The 19,359-nt window shown below is 46.6% G+C and overlaps 1 protein-coding gene across 1 annotated transcript in view; it reads right to left on the minus strand.

The window, feature by feature from the left end:
* Window positions 1–19,359, minus strand: part of SLC38A5 (solute carrier family 38 member 5) — an 825,614-nt gene that overhangs the window by 626,027 nt on the left and 180,228 nt on the right. Inside the window, exon 3 of the mRNA XM_069647525.1 lies at window positions 14,126–14,234. The gene's annotated coding sequence lies outside the window, so the exon portion shown is untranslated. The remainder of the gene's footprint in view (window positions 1–14,125; window positions 14,235–19,359) is intronic.

Below are 19,359 nucleotides of genomic sequence, written 5' to 3' on the forward strand. Positions count from 1 at the left end.
ATGCATATTTAGAGAGATTTGTGACCACCAGCCTAAATCTATTCATGGCTGGACTGTAAATGTTGCCTTGCATTACTTACTAACATACTTGCCAATGTTAACAAGTGCCAAGCCTAGAGAGAACTGCTAAGACTAGCCTGCGTCACACCTAGACAGGATTATGAATGTTAGCATGTGCCACACTTGGATGCAATTCTTAACTTTAGCCTGTGTCACATCTAGACAGGATTACCAATGTTAGCATGTGCCACACTTAGATGGGATTCTTAGCTTAGCCTGCATCACATCTAGATAGGATTATGAATGTTAGCATGTCCTACACTTAGATGGGATTCTTAGCTTAGCCTGCATCACACCTAGACAGGATTATGAATGTTAGCATGTCCTACACTTAGATGGGATTCTTAGCTTAGCCTGCATCACACCTAGACAGGATTATGAATGTTAGCATGTCCTACACTTAGATGGGATTCTTAGCTTAGCCTGCATCACATCTAGGTAGGATTATGAATGTTAGCATGTCCTACACTTAGATGGAATTGTGAACACTGGCTTGCGCCACACCTAGAATTGTGAAGGCTAGCAGGCGCCACACTTAGAATTGTGAATATTGGCCTGCATGGTGTCTGGATGGGATTGTGAAGGTTGGCAGGTGCCACACTTAGATGGAGTTATGGAGGTTGGCAGATGCCGCACTTGGATGTAATTGTGAATGTTGGCATGCTGCTACACTTATATGGAATTATGAAGATTATCAAGTGCAACACTTAAGTGGAATTGGGAATGTTGGCATGTCCCACACTTGGATGGAGTTGTGGACATTGCCCTGAGTCGCTTTTTGATGGGATTGTGAAGGTTGGCAAGTACCACACTTAGACAGAATTGTGAATGTTAGCATGTTAAATGTCAAATAACCCACTAACCAAAAAAAGCTCAACATTTCTGCATACTTGTATCACTCAAAAACTCACACAACCATCTCTCCCACAACAACCCGCATGCACTTCACAACACCGCAACAACACATAAGCCGCACCAACAGCACACGAGGACTGACATCGATCCGATACTCGCACCAAAGCTCAGCACCTGGTGTATACCGAATTGAAGCTGCCAACAGAACACCACTCCTCTCACTATCCTACTCCCTCTTCACCTTACCAACCCATCCCACCTTCTCGTTTGCAGATCCGCCAGAGCGCCTGGGGACCAACTCCGTTGGTGACGGTGCGCGGTACAAATACCTTTAACATTTAACATGCGATTGTGCCCCGGTCCCCCGCCCCTACATTTATTTGTAGAGAAGCTGCTGAATGACAGCGCCCGAGACCACCGTGTGGAGCCCGAAAGAACCGTCCACAGAGAGACCTCGAATTCACAGCAAGAGCCGAGTGGCCAACAGCGCGAGCACGGCCTGGCAGCGAACAGTATTCCCTTCCTTATGCACTGCTCCAAGAGGAGCTGCCACTTAGGGGAATTCCTACACACGGCCAATAGGTTTACAGATTTTGAAGATTCATTAAATATCTCCGTATTATGTCAACAGAAAACTATGCAGTGGCTGGGAACGCACCCGTTAACACAAGTCATGGGACCAGAGCATGACTAAACTGACATTATTCACATGCCAGCTGAAAAGAGACAATATGGCCGCGGCCTGTTCCCCAGGTTCCCAGATGAGTAATAGCAGTGGGGGCAGGGGGCAAAGGGCGGGGGCGTTGTATCCCCTGTTCTAAGCAGTGTGATTATTTCCAGGGCTGGGAGGCGGGGTGCACTGTGTAATTCACCTTTGGAAAAAAAGGTTTGGCCGCAGGGCTAAGCAGGCTTATGTGCCCAACCACGGTTGGATTCCTGCACCATGAGGTCAGATGTTGCTGGCTTCAAATGGGGACAGTAGCTTTCCTTGGCTTAAAAATGGACTCGGCGATCCTGGTCCATAGGAGGGCTGCACTTTACCCGGAAGAGAAATAAATCAGTCTGTAGGGTCTTGTTTCAACCAAGAGACCCTCATGATCCCACCCTGACCTGTAGAACACCCGGGGAAGTCCAGGACAGCAGCACCAGCCTGTAGGCCGCACGCAGCACCTCTCGACAAAGGGCAGTCACTCTCGCTCTAGCTTGCGCAAAATCCTGTGTAACGCACGAGACAGCCACGCAGTGCCGCTAGCAGGCACTGGGTAAAAGCAAACCCCTTGCCCCCCAAAGGCGGAATTTAGCACCCACACGCGCACACTGCGCCACTCACCTGCACTACGCTGCAGCCCTTGACGGAGACAGGCGCGCCAGACTTCTTACACGGACACACCGCTCTTCTGTGCAGACAGAGTTGTGTAGCACTAGCACCGCTCCTGTCCTCATGACCTGCTGCTAATGTGGCATACCTCGCCCCTGGCGACGAAGCCCCTTTTATAAGAGTTTATAAAGCGCGTCTAATCTCCCGGTATCAGAGCTTCCTCTGCACTCAGGCAGGAGGGCAGGAATCGACATTCCAGCGAGCCTTTTGTAGCACAAGAGGAACTAAAACCTTTGTGCATGGATTCCGCCTTCATACAATGCAAACTCTCTCCCACCTCGTGCATGCTAGCAATTTACCCCCACGACGATATTCGCGTTGTGTGCATGTAGCACCGACTTGAGCCCTGCCTAAAAAGCACCCCACCCCCCACACCCCGCCCTGTCTTGTTTCACTTTCCCCCCGACTGGGATGTGTCCCCGTCTGCCCCATGCGTTCAGGGATCGGGACAGGGGCAACACCTAGGCCCAGAAGTGAAACCGGTAGAAGCGGAAGGGTCCACGCCCCAGGCTGGCTGGGGATGTTCACAGGGCATTCATGCTGTGCTCACATGCCATGCATGGTCTGTTAAGCCAGTCACCTCCACTGAATAATCACACTATTTTATGCCTGTATATAAGTGCTGGCTGTTACAGTAAAAGCCTAATCCGACCCCATGACGGTTGAGCTGTTTGGTCTTGCACTATTCTGCAATTACTTCCAGTATTGGAAATAATTCCTGTGGAAGTCCCTTAGCGACCGGGCGGGGAGAATTCTTCACTCTCCATGAGCATTTGCCTTTCAGAAGACTAGTCATGAACACCTGGAATATAACCGAAGAGAAATGTTGCAGGCAAAATATAAAAGGTGCACACTTTTAAGCCTAAAAAGCTGTGTTTAAATTCAATATTTCCTTCAGTGTACAACCCGAAAAAGTGATTTCATAGGCATTCAAGGGGTCTTCTGGATAAGTGTTGCACCCTTGGCCCAAGCATGGGTTCGAATTCCAGCTTCAGCACTGTTTAAAGCAGTTAAAACACACTGAAATTCATTTAAGGGAGCAATGAATTTTTCTGGCCCTGAGAGAATTTTTTTTGTCAGATCCAGGATCCAAGAACATCCGGCCCATTTCCAGCACTGGTTAGTTCTATATTCACCATTTAGCACTGTGAATAATTCGACCATTCGCACGATGGGTGTGCAATCACCTGGGCTTTTGAAATTTTAAATGAAATTGAATGATTGTAGATCAACCTCTGGAAAATGCGTGGGGCTAATACGCACACATTTTCCTATGCTCACTGCATGACATATGCATATGCCCATGTACTCTGGGTGGACAGAGCTAACAGACGCAGTCCCCCATGCCATATTTAGTTGGGATATGACAGGAGGAGTTCATGTTGCATCTCCAGAAGGGGGAGGGCCAAACCTTCCCCCTGCCATGGCCAGTCTAATTAACTAACAGCTCCATGGATCCACCGTGTCCTTTAGTTGGGCCGTTTAACTGGTGGCAGCATTCACACACCATTTTTTTTAAACTGTATTGATTTTCAAGATACAACCAACAAACAACTTTACTGCCACCCAAAAAGAAAAAAATAAACCCTCCTTCTTCCCCAACCAACAGCTGTTTTCATCTCGCAGTAGTACATATACCTTACCCAGGTTCTCATAAAAGCACAAATGGCATCATCACTGTCTCTTAACAAACAATACGCCACTGTTGGCTTTATGTCGTGTGTCCAGGGGTTATGAAACTCCTCACCTACAATGTCCATGCATCATCCTAGGCTCCACCCCGGTGAATGTGCCCGGGAGGCGGTGTTAACTTGATATTGTCGAAATGCAGGCCAATAGTCAATTGGGCAGCTCGTGGCTGGCATGGTTGCAGCATATCTGGATTCCCTAAATTCACACAGTCTCATGCACTCTAGCCAGGATTGAAATGTTGGAGGGTTCCTCTTGCCCCACATCTTAGCCACTAAATGCCTAGCCACCCCTGATGCCATTCCCAACAGTTTCTTTTCAGTGCGGGAGCCCTCCTCAATCAGAGCCAGAAGCCATAGTGCAGTAAAAAAATGCTGTGCTGTAGAAAGCATTTCAGACATGGCACCCTCGACCTCACTCAAAAACGGTCTTATACGCGGACAACTCCATGCAACATGATAGAAGTCAGCTGGTTCCCCACCACATCTCCTACACCCCGGTGGGCTATCAGGGTAAATTCTACTCAGCTTCAACGTGGTACAGTAGACCCGGTGCAGAAACTTGTAATGTGTCAATCTATATTGGGCATTGAAGGAAATCTTGCGGGTCTGCATACATATGAGTTTCCATTGGGTTTCGCTCAGTGCGCCGCCCAGGGAGGTTACCCACACATTCGTGAACATTGCCTGTCTCGCGCCCACTGCACTCCGAATCACTCTGTAAATGGAGGAGACTAGCTTACTGGGGGACAGCGGATTAATGATATGCTGCTGTGCCAGGATGGGAACTGGGGCTTTCGGGAATTCAGACCATTTAGATTTTAGTTGAGTCACTGCATTATGTTCCCCTCTAGTACATAATTCTTCCCATTGTATAAACCGCCCGATTTGCACTATATCCCCCAATGTCTGCACCTGTAGTTTTTGAAAATCCTCCCTAAACGATTTTTCATGCGTGAGTGGTATGCCAATAATATTGTATATGGGCAACTCAGGGTGATAGTGAGGTGTAGCCTCCAGTAATCGACTTACCCGCCTCCATGCTTTACACGTCATGGTTATAGGTTGGACCTCCCCCCTTGAGTCAGCACCTCTATCTCCCCAGAGCATTTCCATTAGATTATGCGCGAAGGCAATCACTTTCGCCAGCATGGTATGTGGATAAGCAGGGCTCAGAGGGTTCCAAACCGCTATATACTGCAACTGGGCTGCAAGGTAATACCAATGCATATCGGGGTACTCCAACCCACCATGCTCATATGCCGAAATCAGGGTGTCATACGCAATACAGGGTTGTTTTCCTGCCCACACCAGTCTTGACATCATTTTCCTGGTACAGATCCAGTAAAGGCCAGGGGGCCATATTGGGACATTGATGAAAATATACAGCATCTTGGGCAAACTGACCATCTTAGCCAAGGCCATGCGTGCTGCCTGGGAGATGGGGAGCAGGATCCATGATTCTACCTTCTGCTCCAGGGTCTCAACTACTTTCATATAATTATCCCTGTACAATGTACTGGCGTCTGTGGTGATCATGATACCCAGATAGCGCAATCCATGAGGGCTCCAACGAAAGTCATTTCCCACGTTGGTTTGCTGCACCCCTGGTGTTAGAAGAAGGACTTCGGATTTGTTCCAGTTAATTTTAAGGCCAGTTAATTCCCCAAATCTGAGCACCTCTTGTGTTAAGGGAGCTAGGTTCTGCTTGGGATGTTCGACATGTATGTCATCCGCATATAGCGATATGACAGTTCGGTGCTCATTTAGCATTCACATACTAATTAAAAAGTAATTCAAACAGGCCCATATGGAGCCTGGCTACAGAGGCCAACAAAGGAGATAGGAATCCCCAACAATCTTTCATATGCAACTGTGTCAACCTGATGCCAACTCCCGCCCTCAGTATCGATTGACAGTGAAATGCCATGTCTGGGACTGCATGTTTACAGTAGTCATCCCTGCAGGGGGATCCCATTCAGAAGGTAAGAGTATGTGGTTTGACAGAGCCAGAAAGTCTGGTCTCACCGCAGCATCAAGGGTGAACTGACACTTTAATCTGGAACCACAGAGAGCTCGATTAGCCAGCAGAATCTTTTGATCCACAACAGACAGGAAGATGGGTGGGACTTAGTATTACATGTTTTCACCCCTTTACCTTTTCTTTTGCAAAGCACTCTCGTTATAACCTCACCCATACACGAGATTGTTGGTGGGGACCCAGGATTGGGTCATTAAGGTAGGCTTAGCCTACACCAATCACTGTCTCCGGAGGATAGCTCAGAGGCAACACACTCGCCTTGGAAGCAAGATGACGCGGAGCAACACAAGTTTGATCCCCGGGTCAGCACTTAGAAACCTCTGGGTATTAAGAGCGTTATAAATAACCAATTATAACTGTGACCCATTTGGCTTTAAAAGAGGACTGAGCCCCTCTTTTGGCAGATCATCAGAAGGCTTTACCAGAAGCAGAAGAAAGAACTCATCATTGGACCCTGGCTGAAGGTACAGTCTATCCAACATCTTCTGGCAGTGAAGGAAGGCCAGGACCTACAGAGAGATAAGCAAGATCCCTCCGCTAAACATCTCCCAGGGAACAGAGGGAGATACCAAACCCAGAGGACTCTCCAGCAGCTCCAGAACCGGTACCCAATAGCTAGGGCTTAAAGTGGGGTAAGAAATCGAGGGGGGGCCCTCGTTTGGGGGCGTGGCTTGTGGGAGGGGCGTGGCCTAAAAAGTACGCAAATCGTAAGGTATACACACAAATATATATAAATGTTATATATTTGTGTGCGTACCTTACTATGGTTTGTGTACTATGCAAGCCATCTTTTATAAACATAGAAATATGTTACATATTTCTATGTTTATAAAAGATGGCTTGCAAAGTACACAAGCCATAGTAAGGTACACACACATATAACATTTATATATATTTGTGTGAAATGTTATATATTTGTGTGCGTACCTTACTATGGTTTGTGTACTATGCAAGCCATCTTTTATAAACATAGAAATATGTTACATATTTCTATGTTTATAAAAGATGGCTTGCAAAGTACACAAACCATAGTAAGGTACGCACACAAATATATAACATTTATATATATTTGTGTGCATACCCTACGGTTTGCCTAGTTTTCAGGCCATCTTTTTTAAACATTTCAGGTTTATAAAAGATTGCTTTGAAAGTACACAATTCAAGCCATCTTTTATAAAGCTTTGACTACGGACAAAATTGTCAGTCGGCAAAGCTTTATAAAAGATGGCTTGAAATGTGTACTTTCAAAGCCATCTTTTATAAACCTCGAAATATGTCGAGGAATCCCCAGGTTCGCCGAGGGTTAAAGACGCCTCGGCGACCTTGGGAAACAAAGGGACAGTAACTGCCTCTGGTGACCTCTCGCGCGAGGGGTCACCAGATGCAGTTACTATGACTGACGGAAGTGGCATCCAGTCACAGCGTCGCTGTGGCTGGCTGGCACTACTGTCAGCTTGCCTGACTTCATTGCAGGCGCATCTCCCGTCGCGGCTGCGGCTGCGACGGGATAATGCATCCCGCCAATGTTGCGGTAGGATGGGGGCCCCGGCAGGGCCCCGGCTCAGTCCCACTTTTTGGAGACTGCCGGGGCTCAGCCCCGGCAGGCCCCGGCCCACTTTAAGCACTGCCAATAGCCCACAGCGTGCCCTGCTAGGATCTGCAGAAAGCTTCCTAGGTGGGAAGTGCCAGAGAGTCTCTGAACCAAACAAAGGACAAGGCAGCTGCCTGCAACACACTCCTCATTTTTGGTCAGACACAAGCCCAGTGAAGAAGGTAGGAGAAGTGCATCAACGAGCATCTACCGACATCCGCCTTAAAGGACATTTTCTAGCCAGTGGAGTCGCTGAAGCTGCAATTGACTGCAACGCTGACTGTTTTTAGGCTGCAGTCATTTAAAACCATCCGAGACGTCTCGACCAGTGCTTCAGAACCACAAAGCACCACTGAGATAATTCCTGACTCCAAGTCGCCATATAGGCCAGCCTGCAGCCATCCATCCAACCTCGCTCATCTAACAGGTTGCCGCCTCATACCCGCAGCTGTCTCCCGTCTTGAACTCTGTCACAGAAGCTGCAAAGTGGCCTGAAACCGACTTGACCCTGTTGAACACCAAGAAAACCTAGAAGCACAAGGTACATTGTGTTCTGTACCCCGGTCCTTCTCTGAAGCCCCCCTGTGACATTTTACAACCCATTGCCCCTTTATGCTGAAACCAAGTATCCTTGAACTGTTGTGATTATTTACTAAACTGATTACCCTCCTGTCAGTATCCAGAGTGCATCCCTTTTCCTTCTTTGAAACTGTCTGTCCTCTGCTATCCTTTATGGGGTGGGTTATATTTTTTTAATGATGCTAGAACTTTGTGGTGTCTGGCATGTTTACCTGGCATGGTTGTGTACTGAGTGAATGATTCCTAGCTGTCTGTGTGGGTCAGCTATCTTAGGAATGTTAGAGGGAATGTAGGATGTGCGAGGGGATTCTTAGGATGACAGTTGGTGGGGGGAGTGGAGATGGGAACCTGTACTAGAAGGGTGCCTAACCCTATCTCTCCCCTGTAACCTTCTACCTGAGGTCTAAGCAATAAAGTACATTTCCTGTTTGTACTTATCTGAGTCCTGCATGGTTCCTGCGTGCTGGCTGACTTACCCGAGGTTCCCAGGTACTACAAACTGTCTGTTGTGATAATAATAAAGTAGATATTTTGTATACAACCTTGACTGGACAGTCCCTTTTATAATTGGGTAATAATTGTATTTTCGGTTTGTTGCAACTAACCAACGATCCACAACCTTTGGGAGATAGGCCTGCTGCTCCATCCACGTTACCAAAATTCGACAAAGAGGTTTATAATTTGCTTGTGTTTCCAACCTGTTTGGATCCCATCTGTTGTACTAGAGGTGTGGGGCTGATTGATGGTTTAGAAACCGATATTCATCCCTAGACCACTTGTGCCCCGGAAGTTGATTTATCACAAGCACTGCGCATAATGCTTGGAAATCCATGTTTCTGGCATCTGATCTCCTGTATTTGCCACAATCATGTGTTGATGATGTCTACGGTAATGGCACCCAAAGTGAACAGCCTCGCTTTATGTGACTGCAAGGAAAGGGGGAGGGGAGCCAGATCATCCACAGTCCTTGTCATTCAGATCTGAATGGTGTCTTAGGGAAAGCATGACGTCGCAATTGCAACCAGCTGCCTGTGTGCCTAAGCACAGCTAAACAGCTGGCAAATGGGTTCCTTCGTTGCAGCACACACTGCACAGCTTCCACTGGCACTGCAAACATGTCTCTTATATTCGCAGTTTTGACCTGGAGAAAGGCAGAGCTAGCAATGTGCATCCAATGTTATGCCTCCTCCATGCTTGCACCACAGTGTGCTGTTTAATTTGCTACTCACTGGACTTTCGACCGGGCTCAATGCTTCCTCCAACCCCACAACAACTCACCATCAGTTCCCGAATGAACGTCAAACTCTGCCCCACACATAGCACCTGCTCTCGAGCTATGTTCACTGGCCACCCTGGATCTGCAACTTCCTGTTGGAATCGAACTGCCACTTTTGCCTGTTATGCCAGAGTGCTGTGTGTAGCAACCCACTGCGAGCCAGATGTCAGACAATGCTGTGCCATGCAATATAACGCTCGTTTTGAATTAACATGCCAAGATTCACAGACAAAACTGCACAAATGAGATCATATAAAGGAGAAGTGCTGGAAATATGGTTGGGTGGTGGTTGTGGGGGGCTTGTTGGGGAGGGGCGGTAATTGGTGGGCTGCGATGGGGTAGTCCCTCTTATGTTGTTGGTCGTCCCGGTTTTTCATTTTGGAAATCTGGTCACCCTACTCTCTCTGTCCCACTACCCCCTTCCATGTATGCGTAATGAGCCACACAGAACAACGGCCATCTTTATACGTAGACTGCAGCCTACGAAACATCGATGGCACAGCGACCCACGGCCAAGACACAGGCTCTGCTGCTTAGGCCTGTCCACAGGGTGGACTGCAGACACTTGTTGGGGGAAGATAACTGCTGGCCTCGGGTCTCCCTACCATGGTCCCGATCTCATGGTACCCCCCCATGTTTTAGCTCGCTGTCGGAACCTATTTCTTCACTGTCAATCTCCGACACTTCTCTTCCAACTTCGCCCTTTGCCTCCTCTCCCCTATTTCCTCTGTGTTCCCTGTTATGTCCTGGCCTGGGGGTATCCAGGCCAGGCAAACCCAATCTGGGGGCACCCAGAAGACAGGAATACTGCGATCACGTTGCCGGATGGAAGACAGGGGTTACCCTTCCTATGCCGGCACCACCCAATGTGACACCAATGCTGGGGGCACCCAGCAGACATCTCCGGACCGGGGTCCTTCGTGGCCTTGGGCACCCATGCCATTCCAATCACGTAGCCAGTGCTGCCCAGCCTGGTGCACCAGCATCTGCACACAGAGTTGCCCAGCAGGAGCTCTGCATCCGATCACGGATGGGAGGATGATGTTGCCCAGCAGGGGCACCATCCTGGTGTAGGGCCCTTTGTGGTGGGCCCCCTTCCTGGTACGCAGCGCTGCGCGATGCAAAGAAGGCAAATCAGGCAGAGGGGAGGCCGCTCATTCTTTTTATTGATCCAAGTCACGTGGTCACTGACACGAGGCACACGCACGAGGCCTAGGAGATACCATGCTCCGGTGCGAGGGGGTGAGGGGGGCAGGTGACACACCATATTCTCTTTCTCCTCTCCCCAAAGTGCATTGAAACATCCTAAGCACTATAAAAGTAAAGTACGTACATAGCACTATTGAACTTCACCCCCCTCCACTTAAACTATAGTAACTGCCTCCCTCACTCCCCATCTCATGGAATTGTTTTCCCCATGCTGCTATTGACATTGTAGAATTCTAAAATACCCTGCTGCTTCTAGAAACGTAGCTCAGGCTTTATGAATACATCAAATAAAATCCAAATGAATAACAATAAATACAACTCAAGAGGGTGGGAGGAAGTGAGCGCCCCTTTGAAGCTGTGGCCAAGTTCCATCTGACAATGAAACAGCAAAGTGGCCACTTGGCATCCACGTCTGCGTTTCCTCTCCACTCCACATGCCTAATCAAAACCCGTCCATGCAACCTCTCGGAAGATAGTGCCTAGAACCGTTTCGTTGCTCCATAAAGCCCTCATTCATGGAGGGAGGCGGCCATTTTTCCCCCCTAGGTGATTACACAGATTAAACTGAGTTTCGTAACCACCTTACCTATGTGAGGCGAATGGGGTGGGAGGGCCTTATGGCTTCTAAACACTGACCCACCCAAGGAAGCGCTCCTTACTGATGAAAAGGGGTTTGGGGGATGGACAGGCGGGAAGTAAGCTCATTTGGAAGGTAAGTATTAAACAGCCGGTAGGGGAAGCAATGCATCTCTCGAGGTTTGGGCCAGTCCAAACAAACGCTGCTTCAGGAGGTCTCCTCGGTGCGCGAAGTGAGGCGCGCGTGCTGTAGCTCGGTGGACCTGCTTGCCCGCTCCGGTCCACGGGCCTGAGCACGCAACACAGAGTTTGCCCCAGTCTGAGCACTTTACATTGGCCTTGTGTTCTATGTTGATACAGCATTTCTCCCTCCCGCACTGACTGTCCACATATGCTCCTGGTACTGTTCAGTTTACTGGGCAAAGAAGGGGTTGCACTTGCGGTAACACTATGGGAGAATGTCTGAGCTGGGCTTTAGGGCCCAGGGCCGCCAGTGGGCACTGGGCACTCTATGCCACCAAGTTCCCTCAAAGCGACAGCATCCTGTGTAGGATTCATGTGGCAAGCCCTTGCCACTCAGGCAGGGAGAGTTGCAGCGAGCTGGAAGATCCTCCCCACACTACTCCAAGGCCCAGCCTTGCTCAGGGGGCAGCGGCACCCAGACCCCATGGCTCTCTCACCGTGCACCCAAGAGTAAGGCAAGGGACTTCCTCACAGGGGGCAAGTGTTTGATCCGTGGGCACAAGCTCAGCTGCAAGCATCTGCACAATGGCTCCACACCCGCCCTTCTCGCTTGACCTATGAGTTATTTTCCTCAAAAAGACTGGATGAATGTTGGACAAGATACTGTCAGGAAAAAAAAAATTAAAAAAATCTTTGGATATTGACAGGCATGATACAAGTGCAGTCAGTCCTCCATGTGGGGTCGCCATTTCTCATTACAATCAAACAGTGGTGTAACTTTGCTGAAAATGTTGGAGGTGACATGACATCTAAAGAAAAGGTGCCCCAACCAAATGAATGGGGACAGAATGGTGTGCCATGAAAGTTGGGGGGGACAAACACCCCTGTCCCCCTCTAAAATTACACCCATGCAATCAAAGCCTGTTCCTAGCGCATAGGACCGCTCGTCACTTCCTGGTATAGCTAGATGCCGGTGGACATGTGTCTGATGCAACAGTGCCAATGTTCCGCTCTACCCTCTGGGGCGGTGCTAGGGCATCTGTGGTTCTGTATGTAGGCAAAAAGCCACTGCGCAGCCAATTTAAACTCTCCTACAGCTGATGGTTGTCTATATGGCCCCAAGGCCCTGCACTGGGCCCTTGCCTCAGCCAGGACTCTTCGGCACTGCACGTGAAGGGGGCCACCTCCTCTTCCCTGTTACCTGTGCACCCTTTATCCACTGCAGTGGCTGTCGGGGTATTGCAGTGTAAGGGATGCAGTCCTCGCATATGGAAAGCAGGAGGGCTGAGACGGAAGCCCCACACAGCCCAAAAGTACCCGGTAGTAGTGACCAAGTGGTGAGATTAGTGGAATATGGCCGAACCTCACAGGGGAGGTGGTGCAGTCATTGATTCAAGACGGGTATCTGATGAACCCCCAAACAGATCTATGTGATCACTGCACAAAAATGACTGCCTATGCCCAAAATTCAGATTTTATTTTCTTCTTTGTTTGTACTTTTTTTTGCAGTTAAATGCGGGGGGAGACCACCCCAACAACCGCATGCCTAAATAATACCCCTACCCCACTCATCATCTATTTGTGTAAAAAAGGGTGCACAAAAATGACCCCCGCAAATATTTTCAGCCTCGCAGTAATGGGATTTGACATTTTCGTCCTATCCCCCCAAACAACCCAGTGTCTTGCCATTACCCTCCCTCACGTCTCGGGAGGATAGCTCAGGGACAACGTGCGCTCTCCTTGGAAGCAAAACGACATGGAGCAACACAGGTTCGATCCCTGGGTCCGCGCTTAGAAACCTCTGAGTATTAAGCGTGTTATCTTACCCATCATACAAAATGTACCAGATACAAATCATCATCGAAAAAAGGAGGGGAGGGGAGGGGAGGGTGGGCCTGGGGAGAAATATGTGGGGTGGAGGTAATTTTCCCTCTACTTTACAAAATATATACACCCTGGAAAATCAACCAAATAAGGACTGGGCCGAAGCAACCCTACCGAATCGTGCTTGGTTTAAATGTGCAGACGTGGTGGATGTGGGACAGGTGAGGATGTGCACACGCTATGCAATTTCCCAGGACACCTATCTCAGGTGTACAGCAGCACAAATAGGGACACTTAAATAAGCTGACCAATGTCTGCCCTACAAGGACACATAATTCTTGATTCTTCACAAATCCAGAAGCGGCATCATTGGAAAGCTTGGTTAAAAGTGCTATTAATGACAGGAAGGCATCTTAGGCCTAGAAACCATTGCTGGGTAGCTCTCGTCTGCAAATGGCGTATTGTGGACAAGGGAGAAGGATTCTCCCATCAAAGGCTGGGAATATCCGGGAGCATTACAGTCAACAAGGTTGGTTGCCTGTGCAATTCAGCCAACTGTTTCTCTGTGCATTTTAAATGTCATTCATTAGTCAAATAATATCCTGATTGGTTCATAGAGATGCATTTTTTATATATTTGATGCTTCATAGTTTGAACAAAAAAGGCCATTCTAAATCCGAGTAATGAATCACATGAAATGTTTTGCAGTGCTACTTCTGAGTCTTTTCCCACAACTTTTTTCGGCTTTCGTAGTTTATAGACAAATAATTGTTTTGAATAGTTTCCCAGTTTGATTTGAATTCTTGCCGAAAATTGTTTCACTCATAACACTTTCTCAAGGTAATAGGAAGTATTGTATACTTGCCAGGGTTGGTATTAGGACCACGTGATTCCGAGTCAGATGATACACAACTGCTTTTACTGTGGTTGTCAGGATGATGTTTGGGTCCACTTGATTATTAGTTGATACACACCTGTACAAGGAAAAGCAGAAAAAAAACCAGAACGGGGTTAATTAGTATCCTCATTTTTGAATTTTATTCAAATGATGTGTTCTACTGCCAGATTCATTGATCATCATCATATGACCTTTGCATGCAGCCGCCCATTTCTATGTGAATGAGATTGTGTTGGTTTCATTGGTCTCAATACCTGGCCCATGTCTATCTGTAAAACATATCTGTTGCCTTAATTAGAATACTATAGATTTTGTTGTTGTTTTAAGCATAATGGGGAGAGGTAACTTTAGGTAAATAAGTGCAGTATGGCACTCATCCTCACCTGCATCCAGCCACGGAGCTCGGGTAGGATGCGATTATCCACATGGTGTGAAGGTACATTGAAATAAAAGATGGACTTAGTGATCCCGTCAAATGCAGAACTTGTTCAACCATCTTTATTGAAATCAACGAATGACTTTGTAATTGTGGTCTGGTACAAAAACGAAACCTATATATTTTATATTATACTTTAGTTTCTAAAATGTGGTAAAACATAATTTGGGTTAAATCCACTTAAGAAACTACCAAATCAACTGATGCTCAAATGATGCCAAACATTTGAAGGGAATAATACTGATTCAGTTAACAGTGGCTCTAGAATTATAAAGAAGCTCAGTAACAACAATGTTCAGCCCTGCTAAAATGTATTGCTATCCATCCTATAATGTGGGTAATGCACTATACTAAAGTGGAATAAATAGATAAAATGTCTCTTTATAGGCGAAGTTGGCCAAGGATTTCAAAGGATATGAATATTATGGACTATTAGGTGAGATCAGACCAAAGATAATTGGTTATTTAAAAGGGTACACGGTAGGGACTCAAACATCACCAGGTATTTTTTTTAACTCTGCATTAAATGTGTCTGGTGAAGTTGTAGAAGAGAACCTAATAGTACAGTACACAAAGGATTGTTGTGACAAAAGTGTACTGGTCCAGGGAATTAGGCAACAAATTATCCTTAAATGGACTAACACACACCAAGTGTGGTGTGTATACCGGTTGGTGTCAAGAACAAACTCTAGAGGGCACAACAGTGATCATGTGGCTGTGATAGAAGAGCCCATAGAAAGCTCAAAGTGGGTAGTTAGCTTCTATGGTCATAGTTCGGAAAACTAAGCATGTATTTGTGTGGACTTGAGTGACTTAAACGCATGCATATGGGATAACTGCCACCCATTACTAAGTTGGAAGATACAACAAGGCCATGGAAAAATGGGCTGTGAAAAAGCAGACTTTATGTATGCCAACCAAAATAGTGGTAACTGAAGCTGCGGCATCAGCACACAGCATTGCTACATATCATCTCATCCAGCCCATAACACACACACTGGCTGATTTCAGAAGTGGACGATTTAACATCGAACAATGCTAGAAAGTTCACCGAACCTTGACGCAATCCACCCAATTCTGAAATAAGTGGGGAAAATAACCCTAATTGAAAACCCATACATATGTTTGTCTAGTGGAGTAGGTTAGGGGGGCATACACACATAAAGGTCCTATCCTTCAACCTTGACAGTAAGCAAAACAAGACACTGATAAATCAAGTGGCGCCATCATTGAGGGACATTCCTATTAGAGTAGCTGATCCAAGACATTAGCAAGGCCCATATAACCCAAATCTTCAGCTGAAAACCATAGGGTAAAACCTAAAGCAGGTCAACAGAACATGAATCCACCTTCTACGCAAAGAGCCTTCCAAGTGAAATTAATGAAATCAATAGTGATGCCGTAAATCCGTAATGTATTAAATGATCTGCATTCTGGCGCAGTTCAGCCAACCAGTGAAACGTAAAGATTGCTTACCAACCGCCATAGGAGGTGTACTCGCATCATTACAAACATACGCCATCATTATTCCCAAAGGTGCACATTACCTCTTCCCCCAGAAGTGCAAGCCTCTGTTAAAGACAACCGTGGACTCTTTGGGCACAGTTATACCAGCAGAGGGACTGAAAAACTCTTCTACTAACCAATGCAAAGGACCTTCCACACATAACAGTCATAAGCATCGAGTTGCACACATTTATTCTAGTCTCCGGGATCCATAAAAACTTCAGGCCCCAATGTGGTAGACCCGACAGGAATAAAGTCCCATCAGTATGTTTTGGGGAATTCAAATTATAAAACCACAACCAAGAGTTTTGAAGTCGTCAATTTTTCCATGACTGTTCCTGAGTCATCGAGAAAAAAGAAATATATGCAAGCGAGGTCTTTTTAAAATTCATCCGTTAGACTCCAGTCACAAGGGCATTCGAAAGGCAGTTTGATCACAGCCCGCCTAAGATGGCCAGATATATGAATTTCATTTAGTAGCCACAAGTTCCACGGGCAGTTTGCATCCCATTTCTGGGCTTTTCATAAAAAACATTGTAGGATCTGTATTTCCAACTTAATGAATGTGATTAGGCATTTTAAAAATAGGAGAATTGTTTGTTTTGTAGTCCTTATCAGAATTCCGTTACTCGTTCCAAATCCAGAAATAACCACTTGCCCTTGTCTCATGAATTCCACCGGCAAGTTTCCACTTCTGTTAACATGCCTAAAAAAGAAACATGATTTTCCACTGTATTGGCCAATCTCCCTTCAAGCTCCATTACACATCACCAGGTACACGTTGCTTTGCTGTGTGGGGTCTGCCGTTTACTCACCCGCTGATGCAGCCAGTTGAGTGCTAAGAAGGATTTATTGATGTTGTTCTTTACTTTTGTTCATGCAACAAATAAGACGATGATGTCCCCTCTTATACCTGACCTGAGTGGGCCCTCAAGGGTCTTGGCTCTTAGTACAGAGGGTTCCTCATAAAAAATGATCTCATCTATCGGAAAATCCTCAAATGTTCCATGCTCAAAAATAGAAAAGATGGGAACTCTCAATGGGAAATATCAATGCTCTTTGATCGCAGTCATGAATTGCAATATTGATCATAGAGCCCAGTAAATTCTTCCAAACAATTGATAGGAAATAAACTCAAATCTTGACTTAAAGAACCACATCAACTTTTCTCATCTGGTTGAAAGGTAGCTTTTTATTTTACATTATACAGTCTCATCTATTTCCCCCTGCCTCCCATTTTCCATAAGCCTTTACCTCAGGGGTCTGCAACCTTTGGCCCTTCAGGTGTTTTGGACTATAAATCCCACCTTTCCTATCCAGGGTCTCAGTGGCGAGGGACCATGGAAGATTCCTTTTTTTCCCAATGCATCCCTGCTTCGGTAGCACTCAGGCTCTCCTCCTGGTTTCTATAAGGAACGCTCGCCAGTTTGAGGCCATGCCGAGAAAAGGGAGCTTTCTTTTGGCTTCACCAGCGCGGCCTCAAATGGGCCATCAATACACATTTATTTTTCATCAAGGGATTTCTCCCTGGGAATTGCCCACTCCTACAACCACCCTGACCAAAGAGGTGCCTCTGTCCCCCTCCCCCTTTGCTGCTCCAACTCACAGACCATGACCACCCCCTTCTAATCTACTAGGGTCCTCTAAACAGCTTCCCTTCATCATACCCACCCCACTCTAAACTGCCCACCTGCCCCGAACCAAGCCCCCACACAACACATACCTGCTTGCCCCTCCACAGCCACCAATCTCTTCTTCCGGGTCTACGTTCACACCCTGCAGTCTATTTCCCGTTACTGGGAGTCTATGAGCGAAATTTCCTGGGCGGCCTCTTTTGTGCGCAGTCCAGGGAAAAGTCTGTAGACCTGCAGCACGCCCCATTTATTCCCATATTCCACAAGGCCTCGAGTGCCTCAAAACTATAGATCCTCTGTCCCATCAGATGTCACCCAGCTTCCTCAGAACTTTAACAACTTGTATCTCCCTCTATCTCATCAGACCTCCCACCATCAGCACAGAGGCCTCTTACTCTGGAGAACAAAATCTGGCAAAAACCTTTCTTCATCTTCATAAGTCAATATCTCTTGATGCCTCTCTTTACTTCCTCTCCCACTCTTTGCACCTTTTTTTATATTGCCTGGCATGCCTTAGCTCCTCATCAGAACTTCATTTATTCAAATCGCCCCCTATTTCCCTGGAACGTTCGTCAAGCCCCTAACTACCTCCGCCAACATCTAGTTCATCTCTCACGTCCCCTCATTTGGACTTTATTTCCTCTGACATCGCCCCACTTACTCATATCATGGATCATCATACCTCTTTTTTTTTTCTTTTTTTATTGTCGAGATTAACGTTTTTATTTTCAATACACCAATAACATAAAGGCAATATGTAGCATATAACTAATGCAATCATACCTCTTGATATCTCATTGGGCTGGTCTGAATCTCATTTGCCCTATATCATAATTCTGCAGATCTCTCTTTACCTCTCCATTTCCTTGAACCTCCATCTACTGCTGCTTGACAAATGTACTGATCTTTATAAGCTCCCTCGCCTCACCATGGCCACAAACCCTCTATCTCATCGCAGCTCTCACCAACTCCTCAGAACTTCAATTTCTCAGCTACACCTTGATATGATAGGATATGATATGATAGGTAATTTATAACATACTAAATACCCAGAGCTTTCTAAGCGCGGACCCGGGGTGTTGCTCCGTGTCGTCTTGCTTCCAAGGCGAGCGTGTTTCCCCTGAGCTATCCTCCCGAGACTTAAAGGTTTTTATTTGTTTTTACGTCCACCAATATCACAAATGTTTGGGGTGTGGTTTTATTTAGCTGTGAGGATTTGAATACTATTTGACCCTGGGGTTCAATTGTCATGGTCAAATAGTTTTCTAATCCTGATGGCCATATCAGTGTATTATTGGGGCCAGAAAGATTTCTCTGCAAATTAGAGAAGTTTATTTCTCTTTAAGGAGACCCTTCTATTACGAGATCCTTTGCATGACCCAGCGCATGAATTCTGTTCTACTATAAGCCGTTCTCTACCAGCACAAGACCATTCTTATCTCATGGCCCTTTCATCTATATCAAGAGCTTACAATGTATCATGACAATGCTTCTTCTTGTTGTGAGACCTTTCTTTCCATTATTAGAAATGTAGTTAGTATCGTATTAGTCTTTTATACTGTGCCAATCACGCATCAAGCCTTGTCCATGTACAGTCCAGGTTATAGGTGGGGGAGCCAGAGATT

Source organism: Ambystoma mexicanum, chromosome 2q (genome assembly GCF_040938575.1).
Source record: "Ambystoma mexicanum isolate Mex_15411 chromosome 2q, UKY_AmexF1_1, whole genome shotgun sequence".
In the NCBI taxonomy this organism is placed as follows: domain Eukaryota; kingdom Metazoa; phylum Chordata; class Amphibia; order Caudata; family Ambystomatidae; genus Ambystoma; species Ambystoma mexicanum.